General features: G+C 39.4%; 1 protein-coding gene across 1 annotated transcript in view; it reads left to right on the forward strand.

Moving 5' to 3' along the window:
* Positions 1-2,041: 2,041 nt before the first annotated feature.
* pak6 (p21 (RAC1) activated kinase 6) overlaps positions 2,042-22,797 on the forward strand; it is a 46,809-nt gene continuing 26,053 nt past the window's right edge. Inside the window, exon 1 of the mRNA XM_077238246.1 lies at positions 2,042-2,447. The gene's annotated coding sequence lies outside the window, so the exon portion shown is untranslated. The remainder of the gene's footprint in view (positions 2,448-22,797) is intronic.

The following is a 22,797-nucleotide window of genomic DNA, read 5'->3' on the forward strand; positions in this document are numbered from 1 at the left end:
AGCGTGTTAACAAAATGAAAATAAACTTACTTCACAGAAAGACGACCATTTGACCCTGTAGGCTTTGGCTGACGTTGCCAGTTGAACTTAGTTATTCTAAAGTAGGTCTCCAGGACGCCGCTATCCATATGGGGTGCGAAACTCGGGTGAGCAACAACACACACGTCCGTGTCATCCTCCAATTCCGTAGCACCGCTGGACTTCTCGGCAGCAGAAGGACTCTTGTTCTGTGTCCATTGGCGCACAGTGAGAGCACAGGCACCACCAATCTGCCGCAGCTCGAGCCATTGCGGGCTCCTCGTCCACGGCAGGCAGATCGAGTGTGGTGACCGCAGCTTCAGCCGCCTCCGGTTCCTCCATAGCCCTCCGCTGCTCGTCGCTATACTGTGGCTCATAAAGGTAGCCACGAACATCTGTTTCTACCATAACTTCGTCAAAATCCAGATCCTCCATAATGCATCCGTCTGTGTATTCAGTACCTTCGTCCATATTTTCAAAAAGTTTCTCCCGGTGAAATCAAACGCACTGGCACTGATCTGATAGGTCTGTTAGCGCATTAGGTCCAACACCATATGGGTGGGTTTGAAAGGTTGGGAACTAGTGCTTGTGGTCTTCACAGAAATCCCCCCCTTTTACACTTCCTCCTACAATGACGTAAAATGACGATTTTTGCGTCATTGTAGGAGGAAGTGAAAAAGGTAAATAAAGGATTTCTCTCGTCTCAGGGAAAATGAAAGAGTGTTGCACGACCATTCAATAGTATGACTGGATTTCTAACAATGGAAATCTTAATGCAAATGGGTGGAGTGACCCTTTAATGGTCCTACACCTTCCACATACAGTATAAACACATTTAGACCACTTACTTAACTTAGTGACTATCAGCTATCAGGATGTGAAGAGACTTTCAACCAGCATGACAATAATGTTTCTGGAACAAATCATCTATCCTGCCTTTAATATGCTAAAGACAAAAGACAAAAGCTCATTGGGCGTCATTGTTTAGAATGGACTTAAATTGCCCAGCATAACAAAAGCTTTGAAAGGACAATAGCAGGACAAAAAAATCACACGATAGACGATTAACTACAGGACAGCACAATGTGCATATTAGAGAATTTAGCTACAACTTTACATTTGATGTTATATATTCCTGCATCTGTGTTATACTAATTGAGAGGTAAATGTCTCTCTGTGTTTTAGATGAACGCTTTAAAGCTATTGATTATATTGGCTTGTGCAGTCGGTGGTAAAATAGGTTTCATGAGTTGATGATGTCATGATTAATCTGCTTAACCATGTCATGAATGCTTTAGATTTTGAATGAAAAAAAATCATGTTAAAAAATCGTGGTATTTTTGGGGGCTCCAACAGTCCATAAGAAATGAAGAAAGTTGCATTAAAATGCTGATTATAATTCATTTAAATTTTGATTTTGAAAACAATTCTATTGGAATTCTATTGGAAAGGTTCTATTGGAATTAGTATTAGAAAAAAGTTTCAGATTTCAGATTACTTAATTAAATTAAACATGTTAAACTGTTTCTTTAAACAAAGTAACCTAGAAAGATTAACACTGGTGTCAATAAATAAATAAAACAGTGTCTGAAGTTTTCAGAATCTTTTTCTTATGTTTATCCTATATTCATTTATTATGATTTTACAGTAGGCTAACAATAACGACAGGGTTTTTAAAAGTCAAAACATCCAAACCAAGTAAAAGTAAGTACCTGACCATCAAAAATGACTGAATCAGTCATTAAAATAAACACACATTTAGATGTTGCCACATGAAGCAATTTCTGGTATTTCTACTATAGAAACAATGTTTACCGTGGTAAATATTTGATGATTTAGCATCTTACTGCTGTTATTTCGTAGCATCACCTGCCAGTCATGACCCTCATTATGAATTATTCATGAGGTGACCGGTTTATCAGCGCACGATGCACGCACGCACACACACGCACACACACACACACACACACACCCTGCCGTCTCAAATCACCCGCTCACGTGGAAACGCTTCACCAGGGCGACAGAGGGAGCGTGAACTGTCTCCTAGGTGATGCTGCTACACACACGCACACACACACACACACACACACACACACACAGGAGGAGGGAGAGACAGAGAGAGAGAGGGAGAGAGAGGGAAGAGGAGGCAGGCCAGGCTGTTTTCGCATCCTCTAGATGTGGATTATACCTTGTTTTCACTATGGCAGCATCACGGCACCGGTAGCAGGGGCTTCTGGGAGATCAGATGCGCGGGTTTGAGCATCATCTCTCTGAGATGGCCGTGCACGCGTGCAGCTGGAGGCAGGAATGCATCGGGTTTTCTCGGGCGAACGGGAGCCTGCAGTGGGAGGCTGACTGAGTTCACACAGACCCACAGAGCCTCTTCCCAGCTGGAGAGGCTGTTCAGTTCATCAACACACAACGGCAAGGTAAGAAAACATGCGTTTTGACATTTATATGCAAGCTGTGTTCATGCACTGTGATGATGCTGATGATGCTTTGTGGTGCATCGCTGGATAAAGACAAACACACACACTCACACACACACACACACACACACACACGCGCGGAGAGACAGACAGAGAGCGGGTGATGGGAGAAAGCAAAAGCACAAAGCCTAGACGACAAGGAAAATTATCAAGAAAAGAAGGTAAAGCTCTGAAGGACTGCGTTGATGTGGAAATGCTTTTACGTTCGCTCACCAACCCCTTATTCTCTCTCTCTCTCTCTCTCTCTCTCTCTCTCTCTCTCTCTCTCTCTCTCTCTCTCTCTCGTGCGCGCGCGCTACATTTGTATGCATAGATGAGGGATCTCAAGGTAAACCTTTCAAAAATGGCTGTTTCTGAGCTGTTGACCTATTATAATGATGTTTTGAAGGGTTGATATATTAAAATTGAATGTTAGGGCATATGAGGCACCTTCAAAAGCACGCCTAGATGTTCTTCTAAGGGCAATTTGAGGAAGTCCGAGTATGTTGTCATTTTTACATTGAATAGCTCTATCAGAATGAAAAGCCTTCATCTAAACTCCTCAAATGGCCCAATAATGACATTTCTTCCTGATCGCAGGAGCTGTCGCATATCTTACTCTGACTGCATGTTAAAACAGAATGATAGACATTTAAATCTTTGAATATGAATACTTTCACATGCACTTTCACAATCTTGGCTGCTTGATTGTTTATCATCGCACAACTCTCTCTATTTAAGGTTGGATATATATTATATCCAACTTTATCCACATACATAGAATACACTAAATTAATGAAAATCTCAACTGCTTGATATTATATTTCAGCGCAAAATTAATCTACATTATCATCCAGTTGTTCTTTATATAAAGTTGGATAAATAAGTATGTCCAACTTGCGTAGGCGGATATATACTATATACTGTAGCAGATCTCAATTAATTGCTTGTATCGTCACATTATGTCGCCCAGCTGTTTAATATAAAGTTGGATATATGTATATCCAACTTTATCTGCATACACACTGTAAAAGCAATATATATTACATACCAAGTCTCAATTGGTTTTATTGTCTCACAGTGTAAACTATATTATTGCCCAGCTGCGAAAATGCAACTATAAGGCTTGAAGATTTAGATATTATAAACATTAACATCAGGATTTTCTGTAAAGCTGCTTTGAAACAATGTGAGTCGTGAAAAGCACTAAACAAACTTCTGTCATAAAACTCTCTGAGGGTTCAGCATGGTAATGGATATGACGAAGAAAACGTTAATGTGTTTGGTCTTGTCGGAATGGATCTGCTAGTACGGGACTTGCTATTGCCAATACACACACTACTACACACTGCTGTGAGGAAGTAAGACTGCTGTGCAATATAGAGTACATGAATTACCCGTAGCAGATCTATACAGGTGGAGCTGGGGAAGGTGGAGGGTTTCTGAAGGCGTATCGCAACTACAGCAAATGCTGACAAGTATTTGAAGGTTGAGTTCAATGGGTCTCATTCATGAAACATTCGTAAATATACGAGTAAATATGTGAGTGATTTGCGCGTAAAGAGACCTTCCCGAAAACTCTTCTGATTCACAAATACTTCGTAAACGTCAGATGTGATAGTGAAATGTGTGTGTGTGTTAATGAATTCCAATCAGTCGTAAATGGGATGCGCGTGCACGACACGTTCATTCTCAATTACCATAAATCCCGCCCATTAAATCCGACTGACAACTATATATGGGCATCATATTATGACATGAATGCGAATGAAAAAGAAAAATTTCTCAGATGCAGAAATTTAAGTTGTATTATCAGAAGTTCATTCAAAACGCCACATTTTATTTTCAAGCGTACATAGTGGCGTATCGGGTCCTAAAAAAAAGGAAGCTTGGCAGCATATTACAGATGCAGTCAATGAAGTTTCATCTGTTAATCGAACATTCCCAGAAGTGAGAAGAAAATGGTTCGACATTAAGCTTGAGAGCAAAAAACGAATTAGTTCACTTCGGAAAAATCGTATTCAAACTGGAGAAGGACCACCATCGCAGATGCTATTACTGGCTCTCATAATAAGAAAAACCGTATGTAATTACTATATATCATATTTTTTCAAAATGCTGTGTAAATATGTACCCGATTAAGGTGAATTAAAATGCAGCCTTATTAATGAGCAAAGCGTTCGGGTGTTAAGCGCACTATTTATGCGTGGCTGGGAGCAGGTGTAGATTTCTTGCGTACCAACTAACATTTGGAAAATACGAACATTTTAATGAATCCGAAAATTTACGCCAGAACCACTTTACACAAAAATTCGTTCTGCTCGTGTTTCATGAATGCGACCCATTGTCTTTTGATACAGCAGGAACCAATCAGCTGTGCTCTAGCTAGGGAATGGTGTGATTTAAGCAGATTGAGCTAATAACCCATCGGCCATCTAGAGTTTCATGACAGAACTTTGTGAGTTTCAAAAATATTATGGTGATCTCATTTGTATTTGTAGGTATATGCATACGTAAAATGTGCATATGCATTTTCAGGCATTGAAATGTACAACAATATGCTGCCAAAAAGAATCAAAAAAGTGAACTTGTATGTATAATTCTGCAGACCTTTGGGAATCATCTTAAGAATCGTCACAACTAAAACTAGCGAAATGTGTTTATGTTTAGAATTCATGTCAGTATTAGGTATATTTGCAAGATTCAGAAACATTAGATAATCTTCATATTCTTGAAATGCATGCATACTAATGACATCGTATTAGAAACATGATCAGTGTGTATCTGTGTAGTGCAATGCAACTCACCAATGCGTTTTGGAAAGAGAAAGAGCATGAGGCTTTACAAGAATGAATTTTGCAACACTTTAAATTCTTGTCTTGTTTGTTAAATTAGTAACATGAGAAGAAATCCTTCTTTTTTAAGTCGGAAAGGCAAACACAAAAATGACTTAATTGGGTAGCATGATGAGCTTCTTTAATTCGCTGACTCAGGGTTAAGCGTTGGCTGGTTTGCTGGGTTAGTTCACATCTGCTGGTTGATGTTTTAGCTACTGGGTCAAAAGCAGCTTTTCCAACTGACGGTCAATCAAAAGTAACCATGTATTCTGACAAAATTACATTTGATGCAAGCAACAAATAGCCTAAATTGCAAATCTGTCAGCAATGACAGATTCTTTCCAGAGGCTGTTAAAGTGTGTTATGGTCATAAATTTGTCCTGTTTGCTGTCTGTCTTCTTGTGGTGATTCATGGCTAAAAAAAAAAAAATTATGCACTTCAACAGAAGCTTCAAAAACATCCGATTTAAATTGCATACTTCTTTCATCAGACTGCAGGGTTTAGGGTTCATATAAATAGGACATTTGTAGAATTTGCTATTTGATCTAGATAGCCAGAAATCTGTGCAAGTGAACATCTGTGTTTTGATGTGGTTGAGGTGAGATGTTGTTTTGAGGTCTTCTCGTGTCTCATGTTTTGAAGTGAAGGTCCTCTGCTCAGAACTGGGCCGTTTGCTGCTGTCAGACTGTGTTTATTCTCCTTCCCACTCGAGCGATCATGTGAACTGATCTTATTAGACACTGAGCTACACAAACGCCAGAAACAGCCCAATGCTGTTGCAGTGCTACTGGATATTTCTCTCTAGGATGAGAGGTATTTCAATAGGACATGTTATGCTTTTTCACGTTCCTCTTTCTTCAGTGTGTAATGTTGCTGTTTGAACATGAAAGAGTCCCTCCAGCGGGAGTTATTCTCTATATCAGTGTCAGTGTTTCTGAAACGCCTCCATTGTAGTCTTGAGTTTCTTCCGGGAACGAACACGTCAGTATTCCTCATTTAAATAATTCATACGCAGAATAAAGGGGCGGGGCCTGATTGAGTTAGTTAGTAGTGTGTTAAACTGAAGGTTATGGTAAGGGGCGGGACATTTCCCAAACACACCGAAGCGCTCGACCAATCACAACACACTAATCCATCCGACCAATCAGAGCACAGTGTGCCTTTCAGAAGGAGGGGCTTCATAGAGACTGATTTTTTGAAGCTGTGTGTGAAGATTATTGGAGTACGTTTTATAAGAAAATACTATTTCAGTCTTTCTACTTCAAAATTTCATGTTTTATTCGATGTTTCTTTGTAATTATTTCTGAAATTTATTAGCGATTTCAAAATCCAACACCATTTTTTTTTAGTTGTCGCCTTTATTTTTTTAGGATAGTATTCGCAAGGGTTTTGTATCATGCATGTAGTAATTGTTCATGTGGGTTTTCACTGTTTTATTCCCTGTTGTTAGAAGAGTGGGCCTAACCTCTAGGTATGTGCACACTCTGGAGGTGATGGGGAAATGCGCATTTTAACTCATTTTAGGAAATATCAGTTGTGCAAATGACAATATTTGTTTATCTCTTGCCTGTATGTTTTATTTATTGATTGTTTTTAAACTCTTTGTCTTAACTATCATTGAGGGAACTTTGCTGAAATGTATAGAGACTAGAGTTAGTTTAACAGAAAATGGTATGTTGCAATTAACTAAAACGATGCATTTAAGTGTGATCAGGAGTGAGTCTGGGGAACAGAGAGTAGGTTGTGAATGCTTTTGAGCATGAGAAACTTCGGTCTCCAGCAGTTAGTGAGAGAAGTTGGTGCTAGTTTTAGTACCTCAACAGCGCTAGTTTTTAGACTGATTTTTATTTTTGCTCATATCAACTGTTGTACAGACCTTGCACTACCTTGCCTTTGAAAGCATTAAACGTCTTTTAGAACGACCTTTAAACGGATAACGGGTGTGATTCTTCTTGTGACCACTCAGGTCTCTATCACTCACTCGAATTACTGTCGTAACATGGTAAAAATTCCTAACGAGGACTTTTTAATGACATTAAATAGAGATTTTGGCTTAAATATTCTGCCTTGCAGATGTTACTTCTAAAGGTGATGATACACTGGGCAACTTTTTGAGCAATGTTGCTGGGCAATCTTGCCGAGCAATTGTTTCTTGGGTACTTTCCCATTGAAAATGGACAATAAATTTATATCTGAATAATTTAGATCGGTCGTGGGCCCTATGTCTCATCTGGTTTGCCGTTGACGGCAACATTGCCCTGTAACATTGCTCAAAAAGTTGCCCTGTGTATCATCACCTTAAGAATAGGAAAGTGAGCAATCAAAAATCACAGAACCTGATATGAACTCATCAAATTATTTAAGCTGCTTTCAATATTTGTGTTATTTTAAGCAGTATACTTACTTTACAACCTACTGTATACAACTTTATCTGCTGAGCAATATAATCTCCTTTATCTTCTTAAGCGATTACAATAGCTACTAAATATTTTTTGTCAATACATAATGTATGTTTTACCAGAAAAGTTTGTCAGCAACACTAAAACATTATTTCTATTCCCTTATAAAACACAAAGCATCCTCTGCCAGTCTCGTCCCTGAGCTTTAGAGATGTGATGATGTGTCAGACTGACAGATATAGATGTGGATGAGGACAGACAACACGAGGCTCAGGCGTTTCGAGTCGTCGTATCGCATCTGAAGTCCTGCTTCACACTTCACTTCACTGTGATGGGACTGACAAACGATCGCAAACATCAACGGGGAACAGGGGAATGGATTCTGCTCGGGACTCAGTCCAAGCGTTCCCTGGAGAATGAGGTGGTAGAAAGAACAGAAAATAAACAGACAGATCGTCGTGGCAAACAGCCACAAAAATACATCCTGGTTTGGGATTCGGAAGAAGCAGAAGGCAAAATCCATGACAGCTGGAATTTGCACTTTTAGAAGGAAAGATTCTAATTAGAACCTTAAAGATTCATATAAAGAGCTTTCCTTTGGATCATTTTATAGATTCAGTTTTAAATAGTTCATTTGGTTTATTTTTAATTAAATTTTATGAACTAATCAGCTATTTAATCCCTAGAAATTAACACATTAACACATTAAACTTGAAAGTATTTTGCAATCATTTTAGACATCAACACTTTTAAGGATTTTGGAAATTAATGCATTATAAAAATATGCATTATAAAAATATGTTTAATGTATGATATAATCGATTATATCTTTTCAGAAATAATTGTAAATCTGTTATATTATATATATTTAAAGCCACAATTGAGCCAATTTTAAATAGAACCCCATTGAACCCTTTTTATGGATCTCCATCTAATATAAGAAAAATAATGTTTCGTTCATTTAGTCCAGAAACATATAAGCATGCAAATACAGACATATATACAGTATTTGGCCAATTAATGAACACGGTCCTTTTGTGCATATGAAATGGAAATTCATCATATTTTTCTAAATGCATGTTATAGATCGTATTGTGAATGATTCATCCACGTGTATGATTTTTTTTTAGTCAAAATGTCATAACTGGATTTATCTGCCTCTATTTTTTAGTGTCACATTTAACATCCAATCAGCAATCAATGTATAGAACCAAGTGTTTTAAGGTTAGGTGTTAGGCGATTTGTTATTAGCTAGTAATCCTTAAAATGCTATATTTTGTCTTTATAGAAGTAAACTAAAGGCAAGAGAAAAATAAATGATGAGCCTTTTGGAGAATATAGTGCAGGCGCTCACGAGGGATGTTCATCACATCGATAAATGAAACTGTTCATGCGACCCTGATCACGCGTCTTTAACTGAGCAAAATTACTGAACGACCCGATGGAAGAGCAGATCATCTCTGAAAATAGGACATTGAGTTCATGCCAATGCGTAGATAAACATTTCTGTCACATGACCTTAATATGTTGCATGCTTAATTCAGTGAGTAGCATCACGTTTTTTTACTTTTGCATTTTAATCCAATTTTGTGTAAACATTTTTTATCTTTTCGCAGTCAAGTCAAGCACATTATGTTGTGGGATATAGTTACTAGAAAAAATAAACTATTAAAATATTATTAGCACATTAGCAGAAAAGAAGCAGAAAATACACATTGGCCATTTCTATCAAATCATGTTGTATGAATTGCTAGGGTTAGAATTAATTTAGTGAGGTCTAATTGTGAAAATGATTTCCTCATCTCTATATCTTCAGCTAGTTCAGCTCTTTAAACCCCCACATTCTCCAGTTGTCTTGTGTTACTGGAGAGCCGTATCCGTGTGACTGGGATTTGGGCTATCAAACATTCACTGTCGCCCACAGAATCCCTCTCGAAGCTCCCGCTAAAATACTCAGTGGATCCACTTATCAGGTCAATGCCAAACTTATAGCGTTGGACCCAAAATTAACTTTTCAAGAACTCAAACTTATATACAGTAGTGGCCAAAAAATGATTGTCACCCTTTATTAAAATATTAATAAAAATGTGTTAAGGATTTCATAAGCATATTGTGTAGTTACGCTTGAAGTTAATTGTTTCATTTATTTTGGTCCATAGAAATTATCAGCACGTGCAATAACAACAAAATATTAATAACTGATTGTTGTAGTCAATGTATGCTTTTTTTGCAATGTGAGGTTTTTGTTTTTCTATGCACAAATAATTTAAATAAATATGCCAAATAATTTTGTCAGATATAAATACCTCAACCAAGTTTAGTGTTGTTCTTACCTCACATTTAAAATATTTGAAAAATATATGATTTCTTATGTAATAATTATATATTTATATATTATATATCCACATATGTTGATGGTTTATTCACACTTGTAGGGTCATCTAAACAAACGTCCCCTCTGGACATCACTTCTGCCGTTTGCTTTGCACAAATTTCAAGTTCTATATATAATTGCCCAAGTTTAATGTAATTTCTAAAATATCAAAAGGCTTTTATCTCTTCTAAGTGGAACATTTCACAAAGCATTTGCTGTTCATGTTGTCTGACTCGAATGTAAAGTATTCTTAGCTCACACATTACAAGGTTTGTGATGTCGAGAGAGCAGTGATTATAGGACAGAGGATGGCACAAATTATTTGCAAGCCAGCTGTCAGAATGTGCTAAAAATAAAACCGTAAATTTTATTCTCTATTTAGATCTGCTGTTTGGGTGGTTTGAACATGAGTAATACAGAAAGATTTATCAATGAGAAACAGATGGTGGCTGCATAATGCATTAATAAAATATTACTTGTTTTTAAGTTGCAGTAAGCAATTTCTGAGAAACACTCCATCACCATGAGAGGACACGCCCCCTCTGCTGATTGGCTCACTCTCTCTCCTCCCCATCATGAGAGGGACACGCCCCCTCTGCTGATTGGCTCACTCTCTCTCCTCCCCTACATGAGAGGACACAACCCCTTCTGCTGATTGGCTCACTCTCTCCTCCCCCATCATGAGAGGACACGCCCCCTCTGCTGATTGGCTCACTCTCTCTCCTCCCCTACATAAGAGGACACAACCCCTTCTGCTGATTGGCTCACTCTCTCTCCTCCCCTGCATGAGAGGACACGACCCCTTCTGCTGATTGGCTCACTCTCTCTCCTCCCCTACATGAAAGGACACGACCCCTTCTGCTGATTGGCTCACTCTCTCTCCTCCCCCACATGAGAGGACATGCCCCCCTTCTGCTGATTGGCTCACTCTCTCTCCTCCCCCACATGAGAGGACATGCCCCCTTCGTTGATTGGCTCACTCTCTCCTCCCCCACACGAGAGGACACGCCCCCTCTGCTGATTGGCGACAAGTGTGTTGTGGTGCTCCATCTGATGTACTTTCACCATGGTTTCTCAGAAATCACTTACTACACATTTAAAAGTATGCTGCTTACTCTTCCAGTATGTTACGAGATAAGTAAAATGTTTAACAGATATGCAGAGCATGGTCATACGTAGGTTACATTCTGTAGCTTTTTTAGAACTATTGCTTTAATTCTGAATGTTCAAACAAAAATAAATGGGAGGAACCAAAATGACCATAACAGACTCAGTATACATTTATTAATTATGCGTTTGATTTTAAAGCATCTGTGAGAGGATTTGCATTCATGCATATGGCAGATACTTTGATCCAAAGCTGTGCATTCAAGCTGTACATTATATGCATTCCCATGACCTTGGTGAGGCTTTGTTCTGGCGTTTGAGCCACAGAGAGGACAGTGTACACAAACTATAATGAATCTGACGCAGGATTCAGCGTACTGCACTGCAGGCACAAACTCAAGTAGAGACTTTCATCATCTCAAACATGCAACCTGTGATGATTTTCCTCTATTGACAATCTTAAAAAGAGGATTAGCTCGTGTCTCACCCCCACAGTGAAAAACCTGACACAATTATTGCATAAATGATGATCGCTCGTCCAAAATTGGATCGGTGAAGAGGCGTTTGTTCTGTTAAGAGTCCCAGACTATGTGTGTAACACTACTTTTGACATAAATGAATAAAACACTCAAATCCATGAGCAACATCATGAGCGCAGTATTTTTCTTATCTTTGCATCCTTGTGCATACATTCACATATACAGTATGTTATGCTATGCTTTAATGCCTCAGATTCAATTTAAGATTTACATGCACTTATAGCAGATAATCTGGAAACATGACAGTTTTAGCATGTTATTGAATATACAAATGTTAATGTATTTGGTCCTGCCGGATTAAATCCGCTATGCTGCTGATGATTATTACTGCTGCTGCAGAGCAAGTATGGACTTCTATTAGACTGCTATTAGATACACAGACACTCTGCTGTGAGCGTGTTAGATATACTGCTTCTGCTGCATAAATAGACGCACATTAATCCTGTAGCAGATCTAGGCAGGTGGAGCTGGGGAGGTGGAGGGGTTCAGAGGAACTCTGAGGACTAGATTACAGCAAAACAATGAACCAGACAGTTTAAATGATGGACAAGCATTGGCCAATCAGCTTATGCCATGTGGTAATGATGTGATTGCTTGCAGATTGCATGTAAATGACCGATCAGCCGGCGCCCTCTAGAGTTTCATGACTGAACTACAGTATATGCTCTTTATGAGTGACATTTTTAAAATTATCTTTTAAAATCTGTATGCAGTACTCATGAACAATTGCAAAAGAATGCAAGGAAATGCATTGGTAAAATAGTAAGAATATGAATTATACTTCTTATAAGTGATAGTGCTGGGACAAATGGTGCACAATACAAAAACACGAAAGAATGCATCATACTTATATTTTGCGTGGCTTACAAAAAGCCTCTGTGGTTCAATGCATCATTCTGTCATCACAGAAAGCTGAACATCAGCATAGCTATGAGTGTTCTCAATGATAATGGATTATATTACCTGAGGGCAACACAAATGGACCTCAAATTGAGACTTGTGGTACACTCAGAGGATTTGATGCTCTCTCGAACATGCACGAAAATGTGAAATGCTTCCCTAGGCATGAATAAGAACCTGAAAATAATCTCCCTTTTAGAAGAATTTGACTTTTTCCAAGCACATAAACACAATAAAAAAGCACATGATGAGAAGACAAACAATATAAAAATTATATGAAGTTATTTGAAAACGTAAACATTCAGTCCTCTCAGTGTGAATCATCATTACAAGCATACTATATAAGCAGTAGACACCACGTCATCCCATTGACAAATTCCTCTGGAAGCCCTCCTCCTCCCTTTCTCCTCCAGTAAATTATCTCTATCCTCTTATGCGCAATTCCATCATGGGGGGTTTTAACTCAGAGCTAAAGCCGAGCCTCGGGTTCAAGCCTCCTCCATGGACAGCAAGCCAAGTTAGTTCACTATACTAACCTTCAAGGTTGAATGGGCAGGCAAACCTAAAGTTATTTGGACTGATTGCAACATTATATTTTCCCAGTTGAAAGTGAAACTGTTCAGGTCAGTCCATCCAGCCACTGCTCTATTTCAAATGCTGTCATCATATCAAATCTGGATTAAATGCTGTGACAGTGAAAACGGATTAGTCTTTTTGAAAGCTGATATTGCTGCTTTAGCTGCAGTATTTAAATGGATTATGATCCACATGGGATAAAGTCCTGGACAATATTAAGATAGATAAACAAATGCGTACAATGTGCTTTTCCTTAGATTAATGGATGAAGTAAGGCTGACAACAGCTTTTAATAATGAAATCTGATTTACCATTAATACCAAAGGACATGCAAAATCTGATTACATCTTGTTGAAGTTGCGTGTGTCATTGAGAAAGTTTTGAAACACTACAAGTTTGAAGCAAACTCTCACGTTTGAAAATCCCATTCTGATTCCTCATGTATCCCAGCTAACAGGGAACGTTCCTTAAAGTTCTGCGCAAGCATTCTTCTATTAACGTTAAGAAAATGTACATTCAAAGATGTCTGGTCTTTAATAATGTTCTCAAAACAGCACAAAATGCTATTTATACATTGCTTTTCTGAAACGCTTCAAGGCCCTGATATGCTCACGGCAAAGTGTTTTTTCATTCTTGGCTTTGGGGTAAAAAGAAGTTAAAAATACGTGAGCAGCGATATACTGTTGGTGAACATCCTGACCCCTTCCACACTGCTGAGAGAGTTTTGATGAATATGTAAATATGTGCTGTGCGTTTTCCTCTCAATAATAAACAAAAACGACAGCATTGAGAAAACAGCAGTTAAGAAAGCATCTGATCATATTGATGTGGATATGTTTGCAGCAGCTCTGCAATTCGGCACTCCAGTAAAGTCATATCACATTTATTTAAATGCCACTTTATACAAGAGATTGTTTAAAAAGCAATAGAGCTGCACGATTCTGAATAAATTCAGAATTAGGGCCGGGACAATATATCGATACATCGCGATTCTTGGATCAATTTCATTTTTTTTCGAATGCATCGCAAATTGATTCTGAGCTTAGTTTTTAACAGCAGATGGCGCTCTAGGCTAGTTTTTAAACAGCAGATGGCGCTCTAGGCTAGTTTTTAAACAGCAGATGGCGCTCTAGGCTAGTTTTTAAACAGCAGATGGCGCGCAGATGGCGCTCTAGGCTAGTTTTTAAACAGCAGATGGCGCTCTAGGGTAGTTTTTAACAGCAGATGGCGCTCTAGGCTAGTTTTTAAACAGCAGATGGCGCTCTAGGCTAGTTTTTAAACAGCAGATGGCGCTCTAGGCTAGTTTTTAAACAGCAGATGGCGCTCTAGGCTAGTTTTTAAACAGCAGATGGCGCTCTAGGCTAGTTATTAAACAGCAGATGGCGCTCCAGGCTAGTTTTTAACAGCAGATGGCACTCTAGGCTAGTTTTTAAACAGCAGATGGCGCTCTAGGCTAGTTTTTAAACAGCAGATGGCGCTCTAGGCTAGTTATTAAACAGCAGATGGCGCTCCAGGCTAGTTTTTAACAGCAGATGGCGCTCTAGGCTAGTTTTTAAACAGCAGATGGCGCTCTAGGCTAGTTTTTAAACAGCAGATGGCGCTCTAGGCTAGTTTTTAAACAGCAGATGGCGCTCTAGGCTAGTTATTAAACAGCAGATGGCGCTCCAGGCTAGTTTTTAACAGCAGATGGCGCTCTAGGCTAGTTTTTAAACAGCAGATGGCGCTCCAGGCTAGTTTTTAACAGCAGATGGCGCTCTAGGCTAGTTTTTAACAGCAGATGGCGCTCTAGGCTAGTTATTAAACAGCAGATGGCGCTCTAGGCTAGTTTTTAACAGCAGATGGCGCTCTAGGCTAGTTTTTAAACAGCAGATGGCGCTCTAGGCTAGTTTTTAACAGCAGATGGCGCTCTAGGCTAGTTTTTACCAGCAGATGGCGCTCTAGGCTAGTTTTTAACAGCAGATGGCGCTCTAGGCTAGTTTTTACCAGCAGATGGCGCTCTAGGCTAGTTTTTAAACAGCAGATGGCGCTCTAGAGTAGTTTTTAAACAGCAGATGGCGCTCTAGGCTAGTTTTTAACAGCAGATGGCGTTCTAGGCTAGTTTTTAACTTCACGCTCAAATGGTGGCTGAGTCTGAGTACTTGCACCTCAGAATGCTTTTATGATGCAGGATTAATGTTAACCGCCCACTACAAACACCCTTGTAATTCGCTTGAACCTTTTTGAACTTTACAAATGATTATTTTATAGAAGGTTCAAGTCATGTGTAAGGCATTGGAAGCCAGCAGATTACGGCTCTTTCTAAAGCATCTGCTGATAAAAACTAAACTCAGAATCAATTCGAGAGAGAATCGCGATGCATTCGGAAAATTGAAATCAATCCAGAATCATTTCTCGATTCACGATGCATCGATATATTGTCCCAGCCCTATTGAGAATCATGATTTTTTTGTTTTAAAATAGAGATCATGATTCTCCCACAATTCTGAATAGACAACTAAACAAAATATCATGTAATTTACTAGAGGTTCTGACAAAATGTCAATTGCTGCAGTCATGTAAAAACGTTTAATTCATTTGAATTATTTAAAAATAATATCAGTTGAATGAATGATTCAATGACTCGCTCATAAATACTGAACTTGCGTTTTTGAACGAATATCTTGAATGAATGATTCAATAACGAATACATTTTTAACACTCACTTGTCACCACCTACTGGTGTAACGCTGTAATCGATACAATCGCCATTTGTAGGTGCCATGTTACAGTCAAAAGGTGATTTACTCTATTTTGATCGTTTCCGTAGACATCAGTGTTTACATCCGAATTAAGTGTTCTTAGGATAATTCAAATAATAATATTTGTAACACAGAAATAACAATACAGTGTAATTGAAAAGACGTTTCATACCCACACATGACATCTGCTCTCTCTGGATCAGCGGCAGCCCGAACACAGATTTTAATGTTCTGGTGTGATTTTGTCAAAAGTTTAATAGACACAGGCGACTCATTTTCATTTTAGGAACAAGATCACATGGGTGTTGGAATTGAAATCGCGATCTTTTAACTATTAATCGTGCAGCTCTAAATAGCAAGCAGCTTAACAAAATTAAACATAAATAAACAGTGCCAGTGTCTCTTTCGATTAGATTTTCAACTTTTTGTAGTACAAAGCAGCTCTCCGGTGTGTTCATGTTTTTACTCGCGGACGTCTGACCTTGACGGACTGAATAGAAGAAATGAACCGAAGAAGATTTCCTCATCAAAGGCGGCGGAGCCATACCCACTTATTACGTAATCGGATCAATGGTAGTTTGTAGGCATTTACCAGAGCGAAGTTTTCCAGAGAGTTAGCAAGCCGTTTCGAACTCCCCAAACAAACTTAGTTTTGGCTTGATTTTGTTCAAAATTATGTCACACCAGTTCGTTCTTTGATTTCACTTTGAAGTATATCTGGGCCTTTAATTGGACGTTTGTCTAATTTTTTTTTTTTTTAAATGTTCTTACTAATAACAATTACATGTTTGCAGAATGTTCCCTTAATGATTCCATAACCCACAAAGAACTGGATGTTATACGTTTTTATAACTTAGCTAAACAATCTTAGAACATATTTTTGTTAGCTGGAATGTAAGTCAAGTCACCTTAATTTATATAGCGCTTTTAACAATATTGTCTGTTTCAAAGTAGCTTTACAGTGATAATAGGAGATTACAGTGACAGAGATTGTTTTGGCTTTACAGCAGCTCTAGAATATTTATAAAAAAATAAAATTAGTTTTGATTGATTCACTTCCGTCGCAACGATCATTAGTTATTATCTTAGGGGCCGCTAACACGACACCGTTCTAACAGAAAATTCTTTAATGCGATCCATTTGCATAAAACAGTGCCTGGTGGCTCTGAGAATTTTTTTATCGCTTCCGCGTGGCCGCGTGAATCGGGAATATCCCGACAACTTTTTATCTGTGCAGAGGTAAAGGGAAGGAGGCCTTCACAGGGGAGAGACTAGTTCACATTCAGTACTGCGTTGTCGTCATGTACAGGCGCAGGTCCTTCATCAGATCCAGATACGGCCTGGATCCGGCGGACCGCGGTAAACCTCAGGATAAACAGAGAAACAAATATTAGCATAGACGCCATCCTTCTTATGATGTACAAATCACATCAGGATTTATGGGAAGTGTTCCCGGTTCCGGCTGATCTAATCTATGTAGCCTAACATTGAATTATAGAGGTCTATAATGTGTTATGTGTATGCTAAGCCAAAGAGATGTGTTTTTAGTCTAGATTTGAACTGACAGACTGTGTCTGGCTGAGGTTTCAAAAGCGACAGCTTTGGTTTTGGATTACGTGACCATTAACTGTAAAAATAAAACGAAATCCATTTATAGGGACCAGAGACTCCCGTATGTGTGCTGACTGTGTAAAGGGCTGTTTTCACCTGTCGTCAGGGATTATACAGTAAATCCAGTCTGACAAAACATATCACGAGTAATACTGAGGTGAAATGTGCTCTATTAAACATAAACGCTACATGTTCAACACCGCTATCTTTGTTTTAAGGATCAGACTGATAGATGAAGTCTCTGGATTCAGTTATCACACACAGATCAATATTCGCCCCGGGTCTTCATGCAAACAGAAACAGATAGTCTAGAGAAGCATTTATTCTCAAGGACAATCAGTTAAATGGTGTTTATTGTTATTGTCAGTTTGTAATTGACAGTGTGACTGCAGTTTATACATCATATGCGGCGGCTGCGGCTTATTAAGAAAAAGAGGAGAGATGTCAATTCTCTGAGTTTGCTCAGGAGTTTCTCAGTTATGTAAAATATTACTAAATTTTACTATATTACTATATTTATAATAAAGTATCAATTTTGTCTCAGATGTGTCTCCTAAAATTCCTTGGGAGAAATAAAAATACACAAATGATTAGCGATTAAAAATGAATGTGGAGATCTTTTCTGAAACGCTTGAAGAGAGAAAGGCCTTCTTATGTTCATGTAAACTGTATCAGCTTCATAATAGTTCTGTCAGATGTTATTAATTAAACAGCCAAATAGCTACTCAGGTATTGTTTTAGTAAACTGACAACTGCCGTATTTGTAATGTGACCCATTTTTTTCACATCAACACTACAGCTACATTTCTGTTCGATTGAACCCGTTTCACTCAGAAACGTCATATTACAGATATAAAACGGGGTTGAATGATGTTGCAGTCAAGGAGAATCAGAGGTTGTTAGTGCTTTAGTCGATTTTCACACAAACCATCTCGTCTCTTCCCAGGCGTGTTGGGTCGATCTCCTCCTGGCTGAACGCTGTGTGTTTCTGTTCTTTTCAATCTCTTACAGGCTCCTAGGAAAACATGCTCTCTTTTTCAGGAGAAAAGATTGAGACTTTTGCTGAAGATACTATATCTACAAACATCATGAGGAATCAATTTTGGAGATATACACAGCTAATAGAAAATGTTCTCAGAATGTTCTGGCAACGTTAATAGAACGTTTGTTCAAAGTCATCTCGTCTTTATTAACGATTTCAAAATTGTTATTTATACATCGTTCATGGAATGTTTTTTTTCTGAAGTGATGGACCTTCATCCTAAGATTTTTGAAATGTTACTAATTGTTTTTGAAACGTCATTGTTTCAGAGAACATTCAAAAGTAACGTTCCTAAACTGGATGTTTTATATATTCAGAGGACATTCAGAAATTACGTTTTCATAACTTAATGTGAACATTAGCGAAATGTATTAGAACATATTTTTGTTAATCTTACTATGAAAATACTCATAAAAGCTGAATTTATTGAACTGCTAATACAACTTCCTTCATATTTCGACAAAATGATTAAATTAAATTATGACAAATTATGCAAAAAACTTTACTGACATTATAAGTGGAGTTTTTTTTAATGTAAAAACGGTTTTCACTCAGAAATCGCTATAAATTTATTTCACAAATAATTAAGAAGAAACGACAAGTAACATTAAATTAAACATGGAATTTTATATAAGAAAGACTGAAATTTTCTTAAAATAAAATGCACCCCAATAATCTCCACAGTGTTCATAACAAAAGTAATAAACCCTGTTAAATGCTATGAATTATTAAATCATTTTAAAATGACCAAAAGATTCATTACCTGAAATAAACTAGAAACTTAAAATGAAATAAAATATACAAGGTCAGTCACTGTCCTTGCCTTTGACATGTTGACATGTTTTCCTGAACATCAGAGAGAGAGAGAGAGAGAGAGAGAGAGAGAGAGAGAGAGAGAGAGAGAGAGAGAGAGAGATTCAGTGTAATGGGAGGTCAGCTTCTTTCTGTTCTTTTATCAAGTTAATGCTCTTTGAACCCAAAGGCACGAGCCACAGGCCTTCAGCGTTCCCTGTCTGTCATTTAAAGGGCAGGCAGAATGAGTAAGTCCTAATTGAGCAGATATACTTCATTTCACATGCGAGCATACACACACACACACACACACACACACACACACACACACACACGGCTAGGCTACCGATAGCGGGGTCCTGAAGCACAATATAGCCTTCGATGTATAGGAGGAGCCGACAAAAGAAGATGCGCATGTCAGAGACAATGTTCTCTTTGCTGATTAAAAATGCTGACAGTGAATCAGTAGATATATCTGTGTTGGACTTTCTATTTTTAGAACAAAGATGACTTGATATTTCTTTTGCTGTAAGGCAATGCAACACATTTCATCCAGCTTTCATGCAACAAAAGGAACAAAAATAGAAATGTATAAAAGCATATTCTTTAGGATACGATTGCTCATTTTAATTGGCAAAAACAACCACTTTCAATAGATTTTGTATCATTAGTAGTATTGTATTCTTTGAAGTAATCATAAATTAATATAGTAATAATTCAGTGACATGTATGCATATAAAGTACAATAGTATTATGCAATAATGTAATCATGGTATCACCAACGTGTTGTTTTCTTCAGAGTTTGGATCCAAAATTCTGGCAAATGATAGAATAATGTATAGTTGTTTGCATCTATATTAATTTTAAAATATCAATTTTAAAGAAAAATTGGTAGCAGTTTAACTAAACTTCAACTAAGATTGTATCAATTACAACATTACACCAGAAGGTGGCAACAAGAGACTGTTAAAAATGTGTTTGTCATTGAATCATTCATTCAAGACATTCGTTCAAAAACTAGGGATACATACGTAACCAGAGACGTTCCCTATCAGGGAACTCGAGCTGCGTGAAAACGCTGTGGGAACGCCAATACCCACGTCGCCATACGAGCAAGTGTCCGTCGTGTGAAGTCAGGGCGCACATTCAGACGAAAGCACCTGCGCCCCTGGAGTGGAGCTGAAGTCAAGATGGTAAAATCTGACGAATGTATGCGGTGAGGACCAGCCTGCCGCATCACAAACGTCCTGAAGAGAGACTCCTGACAAAAGAGCTTTAGAGGCAGCCATACTCCTAGTAGAGTGAGCTCGTACAGCCAAGGGTGAAGGCTGACCAGTCGACTGGTAAGCAAGTGAGATTGCCTCGACCACCCACTTGTTCATCCTCTGCTTAGACGCAGGACACCCCTTTTTGGGTGGTCCAAAGCAAACAAACAACTGTTCTGATTTCCTCCACAGGGCAGCTCTGTGGACGTACGCATCTAAAGCCCTACCTGGGCAGAGCAGATTAAGTTTCTCCTGGTCCGACGTCAGAAAAGGAGGAGGACAGAACAGAAGGCTTGCAGTACAATAGGCCTAACAGTATTAGTTGGGACCTTAGGAACATAGCCCGGTCTAGGATGGAGAAAAGCTTTTACCATGCCGGGCGAGAATTCCAAGCACGAGGGAGAAACCGAGAGAGCTTGAATATCCCCAATTCTTTTTAAAGAAGAAATAGCAAGCAAAAAGATAGTTTTGAGAATAATACATTTCTCGGAAACCTCTTCAATAGGCTCGAAAGGAGCCAGGTAGAGGCCTTCTAGAACGATGGCCAGGTCCCAAATCGGCACCCTCGTGCGAGCTGCTGGCCTCAGCCTCAAAGTGCCACGAAGGAAACGAGATATAAGTGGGTGTCTCCCCAGAGAGACTCCACTCAAAGGGACATGGTAAGCAGATAAGGCAGCCACGTACACCTTTAGTGTGGAGGGGGACCGCCGTGACCTCGGCCACGCCTGTACCATAGCGTCCAACTCCAGAGGGGCTGGATGGCTTAGAGAGAACCACAGTGGACAGTGTGATGTCTCCTTGGATGCAAACAGGTCTACCTCGGCACGACCGAAATGTTTCCATAGGAGCTCCACCACCTCGGGGTGGAGTCTCCATTCCCCCGGGCCTCGGCCCCTGCCTCGACAGAATGTCTGCCCCCTGATTTAGATACCCTGGGATATAAATCGCCCTCAATGAAAGAAGCTTCCCCTGGGACCATAGAAGGTTCTGGCGAGCCAGCTTGTATAACGGGCGCGAACGCAGACCTCCCTGGTGATTTATGTAGGAGACCACCGATGTGTTGTCTGACCGGACAAGAACATGATGACCTCTCAGGCCACCACTGCAACGGTCTCATGTACAACAGGCCGCAAGGTATAACGTTGGACGCTGCTGCCATCAGACCTAATAGTCTCTGAAACTGTTTGACAGTGAGTGACTGGCCTAGCTTTGCTTGTTTGACGGCCATGAGGATCGAAAGCGATACGAGCGATACGAGCCTGCATCGTCGTCGAATCCCAGATTACACCCAGAAAAGTGGTCCTCTGTAGTGGAGATAGCACACTTTTCTTGGCATTGAGCCTCAACCCGAGTTTCTTGATGTGAGCGAGAACAACATCTCGATGCCGAGCCGCCTGATGCTGTGATTGAGCTAGAATCACCTAATCGTCGATATAATTCAAAATGCGGATGGACTGGAGTCGCAGCGGAGCCAGAGCTGCATCCATACATTTCGTGAACGTTCGGGGAGAGAGAGCTAGGCCGAACGGAAGAACCCGATATTGGTACGCTTCGCACCCGAAAGCGAACCTCAGGAACTTCCTGTGTTGTGGAAGGATAGACACATGGAAGTAAGCGTCCTTTAGATCTATCATGACAAACCAGTCCTCGGATCTGGTGAACCCGATGGGGAAGGAATTTTTGGAGCGCGGCCGCCTGCTTTTTTTCTTCCTGAAACCTCTCGATGACAGAATTTACAGACACCGAAGAGGCGGGCAGATGAAAGCGGGGCGTCCAGAAGGAAGGTTTTCTCTTTCTCCTTCATATTAGAAAGATTCAACCAAAGGTGTCTCTCCGTGGCCACCAGGGCTGCCATAGAACGGCCCACTGACTTGGCTGTCTCCTTGGTGGCACGGAGAGACAAATCTGCTGCCTGACGAAGTTCTCGAATAACGTCAGCACTTATCTCCTCCCCTTCACTCACATATTTTAACAGCTCAGCCTGATGAGCCTGTAAAATCCACATAGTATGCAGGCATGATGCTGCTTGACCTGCCGCCGAATAAGCTTTGCCCACCAGCGCCGAGGTATTTCTTAAAGGCTTGGTGGGCAATGCCGGTGTCTTAAAAGACGATCCCGAATCAGGAGAGA

Source organism: Siphateles boraxobius, unplaced genomic scaffold (assembly GCF_051911475.1).
Source record: "Siphateles boraxobius isolate OS27281-9 unplaced genomic scaffold, OSU_SipBor_1 22, whole genome shotgun sequence".
Taxonomy (NCBI): domain Eukaryota; kingdom Metazoa; phylum Chordata; class Actinopteri; order Cypriniformes; family Leuciscidae; genus Siphateles; species Siphateles boraxobius.